A 16,506-nucleotide genomic window follows, 5' to 3' on the forward strand; every position below is an offset into this window, starting at 1 on the left:
ATGCTTTATATTATTACTATACTTTCTTGAAGGTATTCCTCAGTCTAGATCTGACTGGATGTAATGAGCTGGAATGCTTTTTCATTATAAAAAGCCAGTTTTTGCAAAGGAAAGATTTTGCAAATCTGTCACTTTTGATAAAATTCCTTATGAAACAGAAGTAAGTTTTGAAGTTTGCGTGCTAACTACATTTCCGAACATTTTATTTATTTGGCTTCTTAACAGCTGAATTCACCTACAGCTCCGGTGCAACTCAAAACTGTGCTGTCCAGGGATCACTCACACAGACCATGGCAGGCAAAGCTGCAGGGCTGGAATGACTCCAGGGACACCAATGGTCCCACAGCTGTAGGAACTCTGGAGCAACATCTGCAGACAAACTGTTCTAAGGCCAAATTTCACCTAGACTTCTAGTTTCCTGGAGCTACGCAGACCCATGGGTATCTCAGCTGGCTGAAATCCGGAAATGTTCTCTGGTCTGGTAGGAGTCCTGCTGAGGACTCCATGGCTGAGTCTATAAGCTAGTAAATGAAATGTGAGAGGGACTATTTCTTTGGCATAGAAACCATCTGGAAAAAAAACCCAGCTTGTATATTTATTAAGTATTCTGCTACGTTCTGTTAAACTCTGTCACCATCCAACAGAATGTAGCCACATCTAAGCTGCCTTCTGGGACTGCTCGCTAGCCTGTCTTAAATCCCAAATTGTGCCCAGGAATTGTTTGGAGGAATGCTGGTTGGAATGGGCCAAAACTTCACCAGGGATCCTTTTAGTTAGTCTAACACTCCAGATTAGCAGTAGAAAACTGTGGATCCTACTATCCCAATAGCTCAACTAGCTGTATGGTCACGAAGACATTTGTTTTATGGACTGCTGTTAAGGCTGGGGCCACATAACTTCCACACTTGTATCAACTGGATTTTCTTAGAAATCATGGAGAACCAGAGGTGTTAGAGAGACAACTGCTGGAAAGCTTAGCAACTGCTGACTGAAACAAAGATGATTCAGCATTGACTCACAATGCATGAAAAAGTAACTGTGAAAGTGGTCAGCCTGAAATTCACTCACAGCAGAAACCCAAAGAAATATATTTAATTCCTGAAACAGAGCCAAATTAAAATTTAAAAGGTTGAAATTCTAAGTTTGGATCAGATTTACTTTAGATCCATGCAAATCACAGGACACAAAATAAGGATAACCAAACATTTACAATCTGTATTATACATGAGGCCAGACAAAAATGATCCATTGCTTTCCCCCAGATTTAAAAATTCCACCACATTATGCTGGAAGTCTAATCAGAGTTCACAATTCCCTTTTGTCCATTAAACCAAGCTCTATCTTTGAAAAAAGAGGATGGGCTAATGGTTGTGGTAGCAGAGAAAGAGCTAGCTAGGGAAATTTAATTCGGCTACAAACTTCCTCTGTGAACACAGCAAGTCATTTGGAAGATGATCTACCTTTCCCTATATTAGACATTGAAAAGCTATACTCCTTGCCTCAGTTAGTCATCTTGTTCTCAAGACAAGTCCGTGAAGATAGGTATTTCCACAGGGTGACTTGTTCTATTCATCCTAGATATTTTTGTTAAAATGAGAAGAGGTTGCCCTCTGGAGGTGCCTTTCTCTACTGACCATAGATGGACTCAGAAGTCCAGGCTGGATGTTTGCATTCTGGGTGGCTGAGAGGAATCTCACCCTTAAGTCTACTTGTCTGACTGACTTATCTGCAGAGTAACTAACAGAGGGACTAACAGAACTTCCTTATTTCTTCTATCTATCTTGTTCAAATACACTGGCTATCTAAGCACCTAGGATGAAAAAGCACTTTCAGGCCTGGTGTCATCATCTGCTATCTCAGACAATCATTTTTATCTTATATAAGGCTGCTTAAACAAAAACAACACAAAATTTGTAGCTATTTTTCAGCCAGAATGGTTCCCTGATTTGATTCGCAGCCCAGTTGTGCAAATATCAGTATTAACACCAGGGAAGTAAAGGGAAAGCGTAAGTGGGAATGAGCAGACCACATCTGCTGGTGGCAGCCCAAATTTATGGTGCAAGCTTGTATAGATAAACTTGAGTTACTTGCAAACAACAGGGCTTGCCTCTGGGAAAATGTAATCTGGAAAGTCTCTGAAACTTTCCCTTACCAGAGAATTCTTCCCCCACCACTGCAGCGTTAGTTCACCCTGAAGTGAATGAACAAACTCAATTAAATACCAGGCTTCTTCTCACTGACAGGTCATACATTTTGCCCCAGGTCAATAATGCAGAGTGTATTTGTAAGGCTTTAGCAGATCTTGAGGAATCCAGTGAGCATACTCAGTGCTACCTTGCTAAAAAAAGTCTTTAATCAGGTGAAATATACTTCAGCTAAACTGGGATTGATGACTTAGTTGGCTAGACTTTCTTACAAGTCAGTAGAAGCCACTAATCAGGTGTCATATACCCTACTGTAATATTGATGCTTAAAATCAGTCAGATGAATTGTGCACTGTAAGACCCCCATTTCTTTCCATTGAGTATAAAGATAGTCTATGCTCTTGACTCCAACATAGACATCTAATATTAGACAAAGTGAATCTCTCTCCTAGCCAAGTCAAGAAGCTGATAAAAAACAATTTTACATGGCTTAGCCAGAGCAACTCGTTCACTAAAGGATCCAAAACAAAATACAAACCAGGGAGATTTAAAGGATTAAATTGAATCAACATCCCTCCGCCACCATATCAAGACTAGGATTAGGAAATAAATGCAAGACTTCTTCCAGTTACAAGTTGAGACAGGGAACACAACCATTGGGGGGGCTCTCCCCAACTCCCCTCCACAGGAAATCAGTGTGAGAGAAGCTCTGTTTTCCCCAGCTTTGTCCTTAGCACCCTCCTTGTCCTAACTTGTCATTTTTACACACCTAAACAGAAGAAAGAGCTTTTGGCTAGATATGCTAGCAGTGTGTGCATGTACGGACTGGCCAGGATCCTCTGGTGTTGCAGAAGCTGTGCTCTGACCCCTCTTCCTTTGCTTCTGAATGATGCCCTTTATCAGGGAGATTTTATGTTTGTTTGGACTAGATACTGCTGCCAATACCTTCAGGTAGCTTGTGAATATGGAAAAGTCAGTTCCCTTGGTCTTCGCAGATAAGGATGTTATCTGATCATTTTCTCCCTCACTTCCCTAAGTGCACAGCTGACAAGATCCAGCAGGCTGGTTTTTTTTTCCTGAGACAGAATATTCTCCAGTTCAGGTTATGGCACAGTAACGCACAGTAATATTCTCAGGCTCGGCATACTATTTGATTTACATGGAGTGTGCACAGATAGGCTGTAGGGCTGTGCTCTCAGTTCTGTATGCAGAGCAAATCTTTAAGCATTGGAATAAACGCCCTGCACTCAATTTCAACAGCACATCAACATGACAGAAGATACTAATGGAAAGAACGGGGCAAGTACAGAGGGCACAAAACCAAGCAGCTCCATATCAACAGCTTACACCATCCACACAGGTGTCTTTGAACTGAAGCCTCAGAACTACTCTTTTTTTTTTTTTGGTTGGTTGGTTGGGGTTTTTTTGTTGCTCTTCTTTTTCTCAGGTCTCTCTCTTGCCTAGCTAAGAAAGAAAGACCAAAAATGACAGAGGTAGCTACTGACTGCAATCCAACCTCTTCAGTAAAAGTCCAGCTTCTAACACCAGAACTCAAATCTTTCCTGAAAGCAACTCCTTCTCTCCATGTCTTTGTCTTGTTATTTACAAAATAAAGATCATGTATGGCTGGCATGTAATTGCTTTATAGGAGTGCTAAGTAATGCTGTTTTAAGTTTTAAATATCCAAACACAACTTATGCAAGGAAAAACAATCAGTCCTGCCAGTGTAATTCATTATGTGGCAGTTTAATTTTCTCTTTCTTTTGTTTACTACGATGTATTCTGTTTGCCAAGGTAAAATGGCATGATTTAGTAAAATCTATTCAAAAGGAGTGAATAAAAAAGACAATCAAAATTAACTTGTATCTTGTATTTCTGCTAGAAGAAATGTAAAAATTGTCATCACAAAGGAGTAAAAACAGGTTGTGCTGTCTCGCTAAATTCTCTTTTTTTCCTTTCTAAACTTCCTCTTTTCTTCCTTTGACAGTCAGTAACAGATTGATGTATTATTATGTCTGTGAAATATGTGAAAGAGATGGACTTTGTTTGCAAAACTTGTCACTATGTGCTCATAACTCAGAATTTTTAGTTTTGTTTGTTTGGATTTGGGGAAGATGGGGAGAGTGGGTTAGGCATGGTTTGTATTTGAGAAATCTATCAAGTGAGAGCTGAAATATCTAGAGGACCAACCTAGTGAAGAAACATATTTTTTTAAGGAAAAAAAAAAAGGATATCTGGAAATTTTTCAAGTAATAGAAACGTTATAAAAGCAGTCAGCAGCAAAGAATAGGATGGAATTTTACTTAATGTTATGTGTATATAAAGGATAAATAGTCATTCCACTTCCCTGTGTTATATTCTTTTTTTCTAACCTAATTCTTTTTGAAATATGAGGAACATGGGAAATTCCAGATAATTAGAAAAGGGGAAATAGATTATTATAGTTTCTACGAGAAGAAAAGTGATTCTGCCAATCTCTGTACAACATATATGACATAAATATCTCATTATACAGCATAAATATTAACAACTAAAGCAGGTATTCAAAATTGTGGAGAGAATAAATCTTTGGATGTGGAGGAGAAAAGATGCCTTTATGATTACCAGATTACAGCAGACAAACCGACTGCATTTTGTGCTTCTTTTATAGGAGTACAAAAATACAGTATAAGAGGACTATAAGGTTCACCTTTATATGAAATACATTTTACATTGAGGCTGCTTCATACAGACTTACAGAAATAATTCACATTCGTGTAGAGGTGAGCGTGACATCCAATTTGCCTGATAGATTTGAAACAATGAATAAGTATATATGAATGAACCAAAATTTAGAGTACTTGCCTACTGTACTAGTGTTAGGTTTTTAAATATCGATATCAATATTGATATCAAGCAACACAGGATTAAATGGCTAGATCTGCAGAGCAATAAGCATTAAGGGAGAAAATAAAATTAGAATAATTTTGGAAAAACTGCAAGCAGTTTTATTCTCTCTGGGTTAATCTGACAGAAAGTCAGACATCTGACATTTGCTGACAGAAAGAAACCTGGAAAGCAATAACGCTCTGAGTGATGTTACAGCAAACTGACCAGGTATCATGGTTTTACCACAAAGTTTTTTATATGCCTCTGGAAGCCAGAAACTTTTCAACTGATGAAACACTCTGATTTTCTACTTCAACAATTAAAAATTCACTTCCTATATAAAGAGGTTTAGAGGCATACATAGCATGCTTTAACATGTCTATCGGAAAAAGAAAATATACTTTGAATCACATAGCTGGTATGTAACTGAGATAAAAGAGCAATATTAAGGACTAAGAAATAAAAGTGGAAAAGACTCAGAAAATCCCCAGAACAAAATTTTATAGTGACCTGCATGTGGGTCAGCCACTGGCCCCATGTGGAACTCAGTACAGACTTCCGAGTGAGGATCAGGGCTATGAAATCCACTGGATCAGAACACCTTTGCATAAGAAGTGGCCATTTGGGATATTTTAATTTAGACTGAATAAAAACTAAAATAAATTTCTCAGATAAAGATACTACTTTGTGATGGGTGATAGACAAATAAATTAGAAGGGTGGGTTTTTTTCCTTTCCTAAATTTTATATTTTTACATTAGGTTTTGCCACCCTTATTCTTTTCTAGACATCTGAATTTCAATTTCTGGAGAGAAGAAATTACAAACATATGTGTGTCTTAATCCTAAAATATTTATTCATATAATTAAGCAGGGGCTTCCTCATCTCAGACAATGTGGCAGCAGAATAATAAATAGAATATAAATTATAGTTCAGCTCTTGGGATTAGTGGATTCAGCTATGCAAATAAAAAATGAATTCACAACATCTGCTAAAGATTTGCATTACAATACTTTTGCATCATCTTACTTATAGCTGACATTCCCATTCCATCTTGATAAAGCAATGTAAAAATATATTTATTTAAGAAATTGGCAAAATTGACACATTAACTCAGAAATATGCTAGCATCAAACACACCAGCAGCCTTATTACATGAACAGTTGCCTCTAACTCTGTAAATGTTTACATTTACCTCTAGATAGATAGGCCTTCTCCATAGCTAACTTACTCTTCATGCTTGGGCACTCCACAAACAGGCACACGGAGCAGTAAAATGCTTCACTGCATGCAGAATATATGGGCTGCAGAACTAATTTCACTTTCTTTATCAATCTGCTAATTTGATTCTGTGTAACACAGAGGTGAAATAGTACTGGTGTGCAATGAAGCTAGTTTCCCCTCTCCACAGAGGCAGCCATGTGAAGATAAGGTGTCAAAATTAAAAGTCCTCCTGAAAAACTAAAAGGTCTGAAATTACAGAAAATCAAAAGGTAGCCTTTTTTTTTTTTTTTTTTTTTTTCTCCTTAAACAGAGACCAGGATAAAGGAATGCCTGGGAGCAGGAGTCAAAAGGTGACTGAACAGATGGGTAAATTGTTGCCCTTTCCTACCATAGAGAAAAACCGTGCCTGGTGAGTCTAAGTCACAGCTCGCTACTCAGGCTATAAGGAATTAGAAGGTGTCTTATACATCCCTTCCTTTCTTTAAAATCACACTACAAGGCAAGAATTTTGGTGATTATTATAGTATTGTGCACTTGGCCTCCAGGAAACTTGTTGCTGGGCCTCACCAGCAGGCCAGCATTGAATAGATCAAGACAGAAAGTCATCCTTCAAGGGGCACAGGACAAGGTCATGACTGCTGGTCTACAGATCTGTGGGCACAGTGGTGGGCATAATATTACAGGGGGGTGAAATTATGAGAAGACTTTCAAATGGTAGTGAGAGAAGGACATGCTTAGGTCCGGCTCCAGTCTTGGTGTTTGGAGGCCTGGAATCTGATGCCTGAAATAACTGCAAATGGGTTGTGTAAAGCAAAGTGAGTTATGACTTTTTCTGAAAAATACATATGGCCTTTTCAGAAACGTGATGCGATACTGAGTTGAAACACCACAGTGGGCTTACACACTTTCCCACTCGGCTTCCTGGAGGAATTGCTACTTCATTGGCTCATTGTTTGCCAAGAAAGCACTTCCCAGCTCATATAGTGAGAGACATGTATTGCAGAAGCAGAAAGCAAAACCAGAGTGAAATGGAAAATTTGATATTAAAGGGAAATAGGATTGAATTTGATGTTCCACCTAGATGATGCTTTATTTCTTCCTTTCGTTTGTTTTTTTTTCCTCTTCTGTGCAACATTGACTCAGCCAAAGAGGAACAGAAATACATAAAATCCTTCCCACAATGCTCACTAGTAGCTCAGACAAGGTGTATTGGGATTATGGGGCAGGTTTTTAGGACCTACTTAAACCACACAGGCAAAATAGCTTCCCTGGAAGATCATCTCTCTCTCTGCTCTCTTCTGTGGGAGCTTCCCTTGTGTCCTCTGAACCCTGTGAGCAGTTATCAGTCTGGGTAACAGGGATTCTCCCAGCTCTGAAATGTACAATGATTAGACAAACTGTACACAAGCACCATTTTTCAAAATAGACTAAGGCTGTTCCCTTGGCATACTGTATCAATACTCAATCAGATTCTGCTCTCATTTACTGTGGAGTACAGCAGGAGTCATTCTGCTGAAACTGATGGTGTTAAATTAATGGCACATTGGTCTAAGAAAAAAGGCAAAGATCCAGTGATTAAGATACATAAAAGGATTTTTTTACATGCATGCTTGTATAGGATTTTGTGTTTGCTCTCAGATGTCACCAGTCTTAACTCTCTACTATTATACAGTCTGACTAGGAAATCTAGCTTTAGGAAGTCTCATTCCAGGTTCTTCTGCTGAAGATTAAATGGTTGTAAAGAATATCAAGATGTGGCTAAGGAGAAACAGGGTGCCGTGAATGTCTGAGTTGAGTGGAAAGAATTTAACAGCTGCAGAACCACAGAAAGAAAAACCAGCAGGAGGGTCACAGTCGCTTTTGAGTGTGGGGCAGCTGGACTGCATTTATGCAAGTCCTATGAGCAGGAAAAAAAGCAGTCAGGCAACTAATTATATTTTTCTAGGCACTGAAAGCACACAGTTATATTTAATTAATCAATGAATACAAAGGAATTATTTTTAAACTATACAGTAAAACTAATCTATCCATGTGACAATTTGCACCTTAATTAGATAATTCAAAGTTCTTGCATAGTACCATTAGCATAAACTAATGTGTTGCATGCTTACTTCTTTAAAATGTTTATTTTAAAGATAGGCTGTTTGTATTAATTTAAGAGGTCAATTATTTTAACAGGCATTTCCTTAAAAGGGTTTCAATGTATAAGGATTAGCGAAGATATTAGTGGCTGATAATATTTTCTTTTAACAGGTTTATTTCTATGGCAGGCATTTAACTGAACTTCTTACTACCATATATAAATCTATGTCCATTATCTTTGTCATTATGTGATGTCAGCAAATTATGAAGTACTCAATAATTATTTTCATTGACACATCAAGGTTCAGAAATCATTTAATGTTATTAGCTGCTTGTTAGAGGCACACAGAACTCAGTCCGCTTGTGAGATGTGGGTCAAGAACTTTCAATATTCTTATTTGTACACAAATAAAATTTTATCTATTCTTATAATCCAGGCTTTTAGATGGAATCCAGTACTGTGGTTGGTATTTTAGTACTCTGTGGGAACATTTCTCCATGTTTAGAAACAGCATAAGCTTTTAAATTCACAGATGTAAAATATGAATAGATATTATAAGGGTATCATAGAGTAACAGGGTTATTTAGTGATTTAATAAATGCTTAGTTAACCCTGAGTGATGAGAAATATCAAATGCTAGTAGAAACTGAATGTCAATCCAGAGGTACCAAGGATGGCATTTAACTCTGGAAATGAAATAAACATTTTAAAATTTCACAGATCCTTCCTTAAGTTAAAATAAAGAAAACCACTGGACCTGCTGAAACAGTTTAGCCAGAATTATGTTTGTGTATGCCCAATAGATTTATTATTGCCTAAGAAAATGAACGTAGCTAGGGAAGAAAAAAGAGCAGAAAAATACCTCACATACCCATAGTAGTTGAGAGAGAGCAATACCCTGAGATTCTCTTTGAAACAGCTTAAAAGCCAGGACATTTTCTATTGCACAAAACAATAAACTGTAAGAAGCTCCACTAACTAAGTTTTATACATTCTATACTAAATGCAATATAAATAGTGCTGGAAGGTTATCCAGATTCCACACCAAACATTTGGAAGTTAGGAACTGCCAGACTTAAAACTGACCATGCCACCACCTTTATTTCCTTGTATCTGTCTATTTTATTACCTAATTACATCCCCCCACTCAAGGGACCCCTTTTCATGTCGATCCTGCAGAACTCTTAAGTACACAACAGACGTGAATAATTCATCTGACTTCAGTGGGATGACACAAGAGTTTACACCCATTTATAATCGCTTTAGCAAATGAGAGTTGCATTATAAAACTCAGAAGATGCCCAGCAAACAATGCTGATATTTATTTTTGCCTTCTAAATATAGAATAGATCTAGATGGCTGATCAACCACTGAAAACTCCAGTCAAAAAAGAAACTTTATTTTCTCTCATACTCATTTGTGCACTGTCAGTAAGGCCCAGAAACACCGCAGCTTTATCATTCTCACAGTCCAACTCTGTGACATATAACATAAGGACTCATATTTTGCGTGCACAATTCTACTTATTCCGTGGGCTAGAGAAGTGATGATACCATGGTATAACTTCAAAAGCTGCTTCTGTTTCAACTCTAAAATGTTGTTCTCTGGTTTTTGTTGGAGCCTGTTACAGACCATTAATTCTATTCCTTGCCATAGATGGGAGTTAGACTGAGACTGTGAAATACCTGCGAAAAATGGATAATGTAAAACAAGTCAGACGAATCATATCCTAAAAATTACCATTTTTCTCCATGCACTATAAATTAAGTCCAAGCTAATGAGTTGAGCCATCATAGGCATCTAAAGTTATCTAGTATATTTCTTGTCTTTTGAGTATTACAGAGGACCTAAGGGGAAAAATAGAGAAAATAAGCCAAATAGCTACAAGGAAACACCTGGTGAGGCCACACCTGGAGTCCTGTGTCCAGTTCTGGGCTCCCCAGTTCAAGAAAGACAGGGAACTACTGGAGAGAGTCCAGCGGAGGGTTATGAAGATGATGAGGGGACTGGAGCATCTCTCTGATGAGGAAAGGCTGAGAGAGCTGGGTCTGCTTAGCCTGGAGAAGAGAAGACTGAGAGGGGATCTCATCAACGCTTATAAATACCTAAAGGGTGGGTGTCAAGAGGATGGGGCCAGACTCTTTTCAGTGGTGCCCAGTGACAGGACAAGGGGCAATGGGCACAGACTGGAACACAGGAAGTTCCATCTGAACATGAGAAAAAACTTCTTCACCTTGAGGGTGACCGAGCACTGGAAGAGGCTGCCCAGAGAGGCTGTGGAGTCTCCTTCTCTGGAGATATTCAAAACCCACCTGGACGTGATCCTGTGCAACCTGCTCTGGGTGACCCTGCTCTAGCAGGGGGGTTGGACTAGATGATCTCCAGAGGTCCCTTCCAACCCCTGCCCTCCTGTGATTCTGTGATTCTGCGATTCGGCGTGATTCTGTGAGATAGATTGCCATTTGATATAAATTGGTATCATTACATCTACTTTAATGGAATATTGCTTTTTAACACCAGCCAGATTGCGTTTTGCTCTCCTTGCAAAGATTTAAGGTATCATGGCACATATCAATGCACTGCTCTATAAGAAGACTGATTATATTATTGCATAGCAGACAATAAAGCTAAAAGGACCAGTGTGATGACAATCTTTACAATCTACTCAGTATGTCATTCTACCTAATGCCCTGCCTAACTTGCTCATGAGACTCTGAAATGTTTTGCTGCACTTTTTTAATTCACAAATGATATGTATTAAATATTATAACTGCCCTGCTTTCAAACGTAAAAAAGAGAGAAGAAAGAGAAAAAAAACCCCAAAATCAACCCACCACCAAAAAGCTTCTGGATAAAGGAAGTTGAGATATGCAATGATGAGTCCGACATAAGATCCACAAACTTAAACAACATATCTGTGCTATACAGCATCAGCTAATAGTACAAATTTGATCAAAAGCTTACAATAGTTATTAGTAATGGCGTTATGCCAGTTACAGAAGGACAGACATTATTTGACAAAGCAATGATATCAGCATGAACATAAACTTTCCTGCCTGAGAAAAAAGGTATCTCTTCAGGATGACCTCCAAGCAAAGTCAATTGTCTGGATGAGTTGGCAACAATTAAGTGCTCTGAAGCCATTTTTGACCTAAAATCCACTATTAGAGCATTTCAGTATCAATGAACACTGGCCTGAGTAGAACTGCAGATTTTGGGATCTGCAGTTAAGTGTAACTTCTAAGAGGAATTTCATCTAAGAGGAACTTCATACTGAAATCAGAGGAAAACCTGTAATTAAAATAGGCTTTGAACATAATTTTTTCACCCTCACTGCTATGATTATCATAAGAATCCATTATCATTGTGTTCCATATCTTCCTTCCTAATATTTCCTATTAAAATGGATGTTTTGCCATCTTTTTAAGTTACTTTAAAACAAAAAAAAAATCATCAGAATGTTAACCCTTTTTAACATTCTATTTCCAAAACATTAAAATCTTAGAGATTCTTTATTTTTAATTGACTCCATACAGCTTACATGTTGAAATTTAGATATTTTAACATATTCGGTCCATAGAGGAGAATAAAGTTAGCCACTGAAAAGAAGAAGGAGGGGGAAGAAGGAGAAGAAGAGGGGTAGAAGGGAAAGAGGAAGAGGAAGAAGAAAAAGAAGGGGTTCTAATACTGTATCTCCAAACCTCTACATGACACTGTCTTACCAGTTAGCATAAACAACTACTAATAATCTAAGCTGCGTGTCTGCATATGCATAGGTAGAACTAAAGACTACATTCACACAATTTAAGCCATTTTTAAAGAGAATTGGAAATTGTAAATCATAACATTCTAGTGACTTAGCTCTTCTCGCAACAACACTGCAAGAGATGTCTCTACATACACCCTTAATGTTCTCTTTCACAGTATGAAATTTTCTCTGCTGTTCCTTGAGCAGCAACAGAAGGCAGAATGGGAGCTCCATGATGGAAAACACAAGACTGAGTTGAAAGAGTTAAACACAGAAAAGACAGTCTAGAAACCTGAGAGACAGTAATGAAATTCCAAGACACACTCAAAAGGTGCAGAAACAAAGTCAAGGAACAGTACACTAGGAGACAATTATTTGGGCTTTCTAAATGTGTTTTTTTCTCAAAGAAATCCTGCAATTCTCATCAGCTGAGTGAAAAGTTCAATTTGCTTATCAGTTCACATAATCCACAGAGGTTATCCTGAGGTCCAGCAGCCCTGAAGGTTTGTCACAAATGGCAGGGAAGGCTAACACAGATGTCTTATTTCAGGACCTGTGCAACTGGACCTTGCAGTCTCCATTGCTAAGCAGTGTCCCCGACACAAGAAATACATGTGACGCGTGAACCTCAATCTCTAAGGCAGTAGTTTATAAATTCTTCCTTGTCCAAGGAAACTAAAATGCAGGCAGAGCAAAGCACTGGGAATGGTTCAGCAATTTGGTGAACCACATTAAAGAAGAAAGAGAGAGGAAAAATTAATTTTAATTTCTAATCCAATTTACACAACACTAACGGTAGAGCAGTGTTTGTAGAGGAGGGTGCTACCAAAATGAGATTGTTCAGAATGAGTGAAACAGAGCACCTTACTGCTTCTTTTTTTCCTGAACATGCCTGAAGAGCTGTAGTCTTGTGCTTCACTGAGTGAGAAATACAAGCTCACCTCATTAGTCCAGATGGGTCCTTGATCACTATCATTATTTTTAAAAATTTATATTCCAAATGGCTTTTACGTGTCTTCCTTGAACACCAAGTGAGGTGAATGACATGAAATTCAGCTGGGATCCATTTTATTAATTGATGCAAAGAGATTAGGTTTAGATATTAAGCTTGTACAACCAGGCTCTGTCTGTGCCCCAAAGAGTTTCTGAGCCCTGTTGTTGTACACTGGTAATAGAGTACACATAGATACTTTTTTCCCATTGCACCACATACCAAAACCATAACAAATTTAGCACTACTAAAGTGCTTTTTGTATATCTTGGGTGGAATTATCCTCATTTTAAATAAGATATTAAAATGCTAAATGCTGAAAAGAAACAGCCACCTGCAGACAGTTCCTACTTCCATGGTTATTTTACTGTTTTCTTTCTTCCAGGAAAAGGATATTTCATGATACTTTACCTGTGTGTACAATTCGAGCTGCAAACTGGCAATTTTGAACTCTTCACAACATTGTTTGTGCCACTGCCTTGACTTAAAAGTAAAGCTAGAATTTCAAAATCTAGCCCAGTGAGAATGATTCTGAAGATATTAATGCAAAATATATAGGTAAACTTTTCCAGGAGCCTAAAATGCATGTTACTGAAAGCTTTCTATTTTAAAGATAAGGTAAAAACTGATTTCTGTCTCTCTACTCAAAGAGCTTTAGAAATTGAGCCAACACTGCAGACAAATTCAGCAGAAACACTGCAGCTGGAGTTGGCAAATCAGCCATATATCATTTCATAATTATATTGGTGCTGCCTGTTTTTACAGCATTTAATAGCATCTGACCTTATTAATTCCCATTTTTATTATATATTCATTGACAGTAACTGTCACAGCTTCCACTTAAGAACTAGAATTTCCACAAGATTTCTCTTCTGATCAACGAACTTTGGTGATTGAGGGGTTCACCTAGCAGCTGTCAACTTTTACTTTAATAATACAGAAGCAGAACCAGTAAATCCATAAAGGACAGCAATAGAAATAATGATTAAGCTTTGTAGCCCAGGAAGAAGTGCTCTTGCAAAATATGACCTTTCCTTAGCTACTGTCTTTCTTTAGCCATCGTAAGAGTTCAAATGTGACTCATAAATACATGCTACAGACCGGTCATATTAATCCCTAATTAGATATTAATAGAAATTTATTCAAATTCATCCAATTATGAAAGCAATGGTACTGTCTGTATTACTGATAGAATATCCAGGTTTTCTGATACTCTATCCCTTCAGCACAAAAGCCCCTAATTCCAACATTCTGTCTTTTTATTAGCCAGCAAAAAAGAAAGGTTTTTAATTTTTTCATTATTTTTTTTTTAACTCTGACCACATTACCTATATGATAAGGAAGACCCTAAAAGTAAATGCACAGAAACTGCAGGGAGGGTGGAGGAGGGTAGCAATACACTACCTTTTGGCAATTCAAGTTGGGATCTGGGTCACAAATTGTCTTTGATTTTGCACAGTGCTTTCAGACCTACCATTAATATTTTTTACTTCTCAAGCTAGGTAAGCCCAGGAGAACTGGATAGTACATTCAGCTCTAGAAAAATGAGATTTCCTTGCATCACTACTATAAAACACTTTGCAGCTGAGCTAAGCCAAGCTGTGAACCACATAGCTGCATTGACTGAAACAGCACATTGGAAGGACCCCAAGACATAAACTGAAGGTGAAAATCGTGCAGAGGGTAAACCTCTCACAGGCATCCACCCAGGGATGCATTTTGCTACCTCTAAGTCTTGTCATTCTTGGATTGATAGTTCATAGGGTCACACTTATCAACTATATTAGGATAGCAGGATATCTTGTGGTTTATATCTGTAGGTCTATTCTTCCCCCTTTGGGGCCACACGATCATATTGCTAGTTATCATGACTCAACTGGGGAGGAAACCCTCCCCTTAAAAAGAGAATATGTGTGAAAATCAAGACTCCTTACTAGTATTTAGTATTTACAAACAAGGGCATAACAGAGGTGACAAAATAAAGCAAAAATGATTTATATTTCCATTTCTTACAAAACATACAAGAAAAAATTAAGGTGCAGGCAAATTTCATTATTCTCAGGTGCATCCATCATTGAGTTAAGAGAGGTAAACTATTTTTTCTTTCTCCCTCTGTATTTTCCTGTTGTCAGCTGTCAAGGTCTTTCTCCCCACAGCAATGGAGAGTAACTCCTTTGGCCCTTGGGGCAAGCCATGGGGAGGCTAAACTTTTTTCAGCCGAGTAAGAACACTTGGTAAGAGCATTCATTTGTTTACAGCTTCCTACAGTGAATAAAGAACAATTCCTTCATCTTTTCCTGTGTTTTGTTTCCTGATTTTTCTGCCCCCCACCTCCATATAAGCAATATAATATTAAACAAATGCACTTATACTGTTATTTAAAAAGAAAAAAAAAAAAAAGACCATCAACCTCATTCACTGTGATGTAAGCTTTTTTTTTATCCCTGGGCTTCTGAGTATGATGGCTCCTTCTGGACATGAAAATATCACAGAAAGTGGAAGCCGTATCAGTTGGTATATATTTCTGTACCCTGAGGCAATCAGCAAGCCTTCATTATCTTTCAGTTCCTATTCCTACTCATAATCCTTCCTTAACTGTGAGGTTTTAATTAAGCCTCTAACTATCCATCTCTTTATCTCGTTTTTCTGTGTGGTTTTTTTTTTCCTTGGTTCCAGGGTAGCTCCGAACAGAGTCTGTTCACACACACACCAGTATCATTGTGGCCTGTTGTGATCGCTGCTTGTAATAATTGACATTTTATATTTTACCTGCTTATATGGTATTTGTATTGGTTTGGGATTGAGGGACCCTAAGTAAAAAATAAGTTGATGTCATTCTTTCTCTTTCTTGCAACTTGAAGAATAATAACCAGAACCTTAGAGAGAGGTTCAGACTCTTGTGCAGCATCCTGACTGTTTTACAAGAGGCAGCTCTTGGAAAGCCATCACACCCAGTAGCTCTGTGCCTGTGCTCAAAGTCTTCCCGAATGCATACCAGTGCAACCATTGCTGGCCACCTAGGAGTTGGAAATCACAGAGCATCCTGAACCACATAACAGAAGTAGAAGAGCCACAATGAAGGAAAAATAATCACAGAAATAGAACAGATACCAGTTTCCCAAGTATGAGAACACAAGAAAACCCAGTTTGACACCAAAGGAAATAAAAAATGAAAGGTGAGAAAGTGTACCAACTTCAGGTCTATAAGCATGTATGGAAATCTGACAAAATCATTTCTCATTCCAATCAATGAATAGCTGGACAAGACCAGAGTTAGGCTGAAGAGCCAACAAAGCAAATCTACTTTACAAGAACATGGCCAGAACTAATTATCCTGTTTCCAAGACCATCTGTCCGATCAGGGACACAATATAGAGATGTAGTGCAAGTGATAGGTTTTTGTAAGACTTTCTAAAAAAAGTTGCTCATAATTGCTGAATTCAGTAACT

At 38.0% G+C, this 16,506-nt stretch overlaps 1 protein-coding gene across 3 annotated transcripts in view; it reads right to left on the reverse strand.

Moving 5' to 3' along the window:
• The window catches only part of MYO16 (myosin XVI), a 405,915-nt gene that overhangs the window by 70,035 nt on the left and 319,374 nt on the right, over window positions 1-16,506 (reverse strand). The window lies entirely within an intron of this gene.

This window comes from Grus americana, chromosome 1 (genome assembly GCF_028858705.1).
Source record: "Grus americana isolate bGruAme1 chromosome 1, bGruAme1.mat, whole genome shotgun sequence".
Classification (NCBI taxonomy): Eukaryota; Metazoa; Chordata; class Aves; order Gruiformes; family Gruidae; genus Grus; species Grus americana.